Genomic DNA, 4354 nt, shown 5'->3' with positions numbered 1-4354 from the left:
ATAAGAGATGGCCTTGAGAAGGGATGGCTAACGATGACCACAGCACTTCTTAACCTGATGCTTTACGAAGTGCGCACCATGCAGAAAGTGCAGAAAGCCGCCTGATTTGGGACAAAGAATTACCTTTGATCTAATCGCTCGCATCAGAGTCTTTTCTAGCTCCTCTCTCATTTGCCTCAGAAATCTAGGGAACGCCCTTTAACCATGTAATTCTTGTGCTTCCAGTTCATAAAGCAAGGATCATCATTTTTCCACTTGCGCATCGGCCAGGATGTGTGGGGTTTATTGGGCCTGAAAAGGATCTAATCCAAGAAAGGATCTGTTTGGGGTGGGAGGAGATCTGGGGTGGGATAAGAACTTTGGAGGAAATAAATAATAATTAGAAATTGTATAATAACAATGAGAAAAGGGATCCTGGACCTTGTCCACCAGACCAGAACCAGGTCTAATGACTACAGCAGAGAAGATAGTTTATGTGACTTAAAATGAGATTTAAAGAGGTAAAGGGGAAAGAAAGTCCTACAGAAACAGAACATCGTGTCATTAGTTATCACGAAAAGTGGGTCTGGCTCCGCCACTGATTTCTTCTGAGTTTAATGAATGCTCCCTGGGGTTGCCTGTTAAAGCTCATTGTTCGGTCAGAAACTCTGTTGCACCTCGGAGGGAGATTTTACTCGTTTCCAAAGGATGAAAGGATGTTCTTAGAACATTTTTCAAAGCAGTACTTGTAGCCTCTGAAAAATTTTCCTCTAATTTACTGTGGTTGAACAACTGGGCAGTCTTCCAACAAGAGATCTTTTAAGAACTTGGAAGTACAAAAGAGGGTGACTTTTGCCTGTGGTTAAAATGTGAGCCTACTTATAATTCCTGTTGTTTAAGCATTCATGTGAGGAGAATAGCCCAAGAACACACATGAACTCTACTGTCTACCTCCAGGAAGATAAAGAGAATCCATTTTGAAGCATAAACCTGGCAATAATAGGGCTGCCGAGCCACTTGGCCTGGAAATTCCAGAAAAGCCTTCAAATGAAAACCCCTCCTGCCATCTAGAAGTATTTAGTCCATTATTATTAGGGAAGGACCAGTTCAACCAGAGAGTCAAGAAAGAATTCCCTGAGAACGTGTCACTCCAGCTGAGTATTGCAGGATAACACAATTTTGCCAGTTAGAGGAAGAAGGAAAGAAAGAGCATTCTAGGGAGTGTGAAGAGGCATATATGTGCGGTGATTTAAAAAAACAAAATAGGGGCACCTGGGTGGCTCAGTGGGTTAAGCCTCTGCCTTCAGCTCAGGTCATGATCTCAGAGTCCTGGGGTTGAGCCCCGCATGAGCCCAGCATCACACTCTCTGCTCAGTGGGGAGCCTGCTTCCTCCTCTCTCTCTGCCTGCCTCTCCGCCTACTTGTGATCTCTGTCTGTCAAATAAATAAAATTTAAAAAATAAAATAAAATAAAACAGAAAGTACATGTTTTAGTGCCAAAAGTCTGGGGTGGGAGTGGAGATGAGTGCATAAAGTTTCTATGCTGGGAGAAAGGTCAGTGGAGGGAGGTTCTGGAACCATAGATCAGGTGAAGGCATTTGTCACCAAAAGGAGAGTCGTGAGGTCTTTCTGATAGGAGAGTTAGTTGTGAAATCAGATTCCAGTTTTAATGAACTAATTCTGGTTGCAGAGTGACCTGGTTTAAAGAGTGACTGGCAGTTGTGACTAGAAGACCATTAGAAGCTTAATGCAATTAATACTAATTACAGAAGGATGAAGGGAGAGTGAATTAAGATGGGCATAAAGGGTCCCCAGAAGTGCAGTTTGTCAGGGATCACACAGAGAGGCTCTATGGTCCTGTAGTCTTGTGGTTTTCCATACCCCACTCTCTTTACTACTGTATCACTGTTTACTGTCATTTGCTTTTTGCAAAAATACATGTCCTGTTGATAGCAGTCTCCCTTCTCTGAAATACCATTGCACAAATCACATCCTGACTTATACTGTTTGTAAACTTGCTTTATTATTATTATTATTATTTAGCTTGGATACCATTTGTTTATTATAAAACAGAAACGTGGAAATTATTTACATGATGAAATTTCACTTTAGTGGAATTGGAAGCTTCATGTGATGGAGGGGGAGATGAACCATTGAGAGACTATGGACTCTGAAAAACAATCTGAGGATTTTGAAGGGGCGGGTGGTGGGAGGTTGGGGGAGCCTGGTGGTGGGTACTATGGAGGGCACATATTGCATGGAGCACTGCATGTGGTGCATAAACAATGAATTCTATTACACTGAAAAGAAATTAAATTTTTAAAAAAATGATTAATTTCAGTCTACATTCTTTCCAAGAATGTCACCATCTCTAAATCAGAAATAATTCTTGTCTTCTAGAACTACTTCAGTGCTCCATATTCTGGGAGAACTTTGTCTCCAACTTTCACGCTTACTGGTTGAATCTCTCCACCCCTTCCTTTAGAACCCAGTCCAACGGCTACTCCTGTTCTTTGCAATACTTTTCCTTGAGATTTTTCTGGAAGCATAATGCCTCCTTTGGTTACAGTGTCAGCTGCACTCTTTTCAACTAAAACTCAGTCAAAGAGGGGAAGAAACTTTCTAAACGCCTGTCCTGTCCTCACTCCAGCCACCATAGCTCATTGTAAACTTGTTTTCAATAGGATTCCTTCACTGCTTCAAATCTAGCTTTGAATGCAGCTGCTTATCCCTCTGCTTAGGGTCCAAAAAAGTATATTAAGTGGAGCCAAACATACATTCTTCCATCCACCACCACTATCATGACTTCAGCCCTAATGAGATAAGCCACGAAATGCAGAAACTTCAAAAAGACCCTTTACTTGTCTGAAAGAGCCTGATCTGGAAGGAGATTATACTAGCAAGTCTGCATTTCCTTTCCCAGGCCCCTACTATGGCCTTCTTAAAACTTTCCCAGTGTTGTATTTCCCAAGAATGCACACAAGTCTCTAGACCTCTTCAGCCTACAGAGGAAGAGGAAAAAAGAGGTAGCAAAAGGAATAAAACATTTACAGTTCTTTTCAGCCTCTCATTAATTGTTCCATGTCTTAAACTTGGAGAAGGGGACAGTCAAGGCATTGCTTTTCAGTGGCTGCATTCTCTGATCAATGTCAGGGACCACAAAACAATAGGAATGAGCAAACTGGGAAGGGTATAACTCATCTATGGGCTTGGGCCTGCTTGAGAGCAGAGCTGAGGATCCTTCTTCCCTGTAACTTCTACAATGGCTTACTTACAGTAGGAATATGATAGTAATTACATAAAGTCACTGATCCTTATTACCACTTTTCAAAAAACTTGTGTTGGTCTTCATAGTTTTAGAGAATTGCCACACAATCTCCTTTTATCCTTTCCATAATCTTGGAACATAATCAGTAGAAGTCTTATTGGCCCAAGTATATACATGATAATCTAGCATATGGATTAAAATACTTAAACAGCATTAATAAGCAGTAAGTGGCAAGTCAGGACTCAAACCTAGGGTTTTAACTTAGTATTCTACTTTCTTCCATGCTCTCAGGTCTTCTGCCGGACCCTTATCATGCTGTTGTATTGAGGACCCACATATTTGTCCATCTTTTTAAATTCCTGAGCAGTGATGGATGGCCTCCATTTTCTGGTTGTGAAAAATTTTTTGAGAACTAGGAAGATGGATAAAAAAATGCCAGTAATGGGATAAACCCCATTTGTCCATCTACCCAGAGTTAATGAAAACTTATTAGGATTCATTTTAAAATGTGAATATGGCAAAAGGTGTTCCCTGAGAACCTATTATATCAAAGCACAATCTCTTTGGTGAGGTTCTCCCATCTGAAAACCAACTGAGGTTATCACAAAAAAATGGACATCCCAGGTCCCATCCCCCGAGTCAGACTCCCTAGGGTTTGAGCCCCAAAGTCTACATTTAAAAATCTCTTCTGGAAGTTTGGGGAAAAATCACTGGACTAAGGACTTAGTCCCCTCATTTGACCTCTCCAGATATTTTGGCCTCAGATGTTTTATCTGTAAAATGGGATAGTAAGACCTTACCTGCCTTCATCTAGGAGGCTAGATCTGATTATCTCTTCCTGTCCTTTACATTTGTAAAATTTGCCATTCAATTACTTATGTTCTCATCAATCATTACCAATGATTCATCCTGCTTCCCAACGGTTACACCTTTGCTTTCCCCTCAGTTCCCTCCTTCAACCCCTTCTCTCATTTACAATCCATCCCCTCCTTGCTCCCACCCTGGATTTACTCCCTTCCCTTCTCTGAACTCTTGAAGAACTTTTGGTCCCAGCACCGAATGGACCCAAGGAAGCCGTCACTTTGTGGCGACAACCTTTCCTAACTC

At 41.4% G+C, this 4354-nt stretch overlaps 1 pseudogene; it reads right to left on the bottom strand.

Moving 5' to 3' along the window:
• Positions 1-2316: 2316 nt before the first annotated feature.
• On the bottom strand, positions 2317-2636 carry LOC116874534 (annotated as a pseudogene).
• Positions 2637-4354: the final 1718 nt, after the last annotated feature.

This window comes from Lontra canadensis, unplaced genomic scaffold, assembly GCF_010015895.1.
Source record: "Lontra canadensis isolate GAN:19392208 unplaced genomic scaffold, GSC_riverotter_1.0 scaffold37, whole genome shotgun sequence".
Taxonomy (NCBI): domain Eukaryota; kingdom Metazoa; phylum Chordata; class Mammalia; order Carnivora; family Mustelidae; genus Lontra; species Lontra canadensis.
Note: the sequence above shows the minus strand (reverse complement) of the source record. Positions and strands in the feature narration are given on the sequence as shown.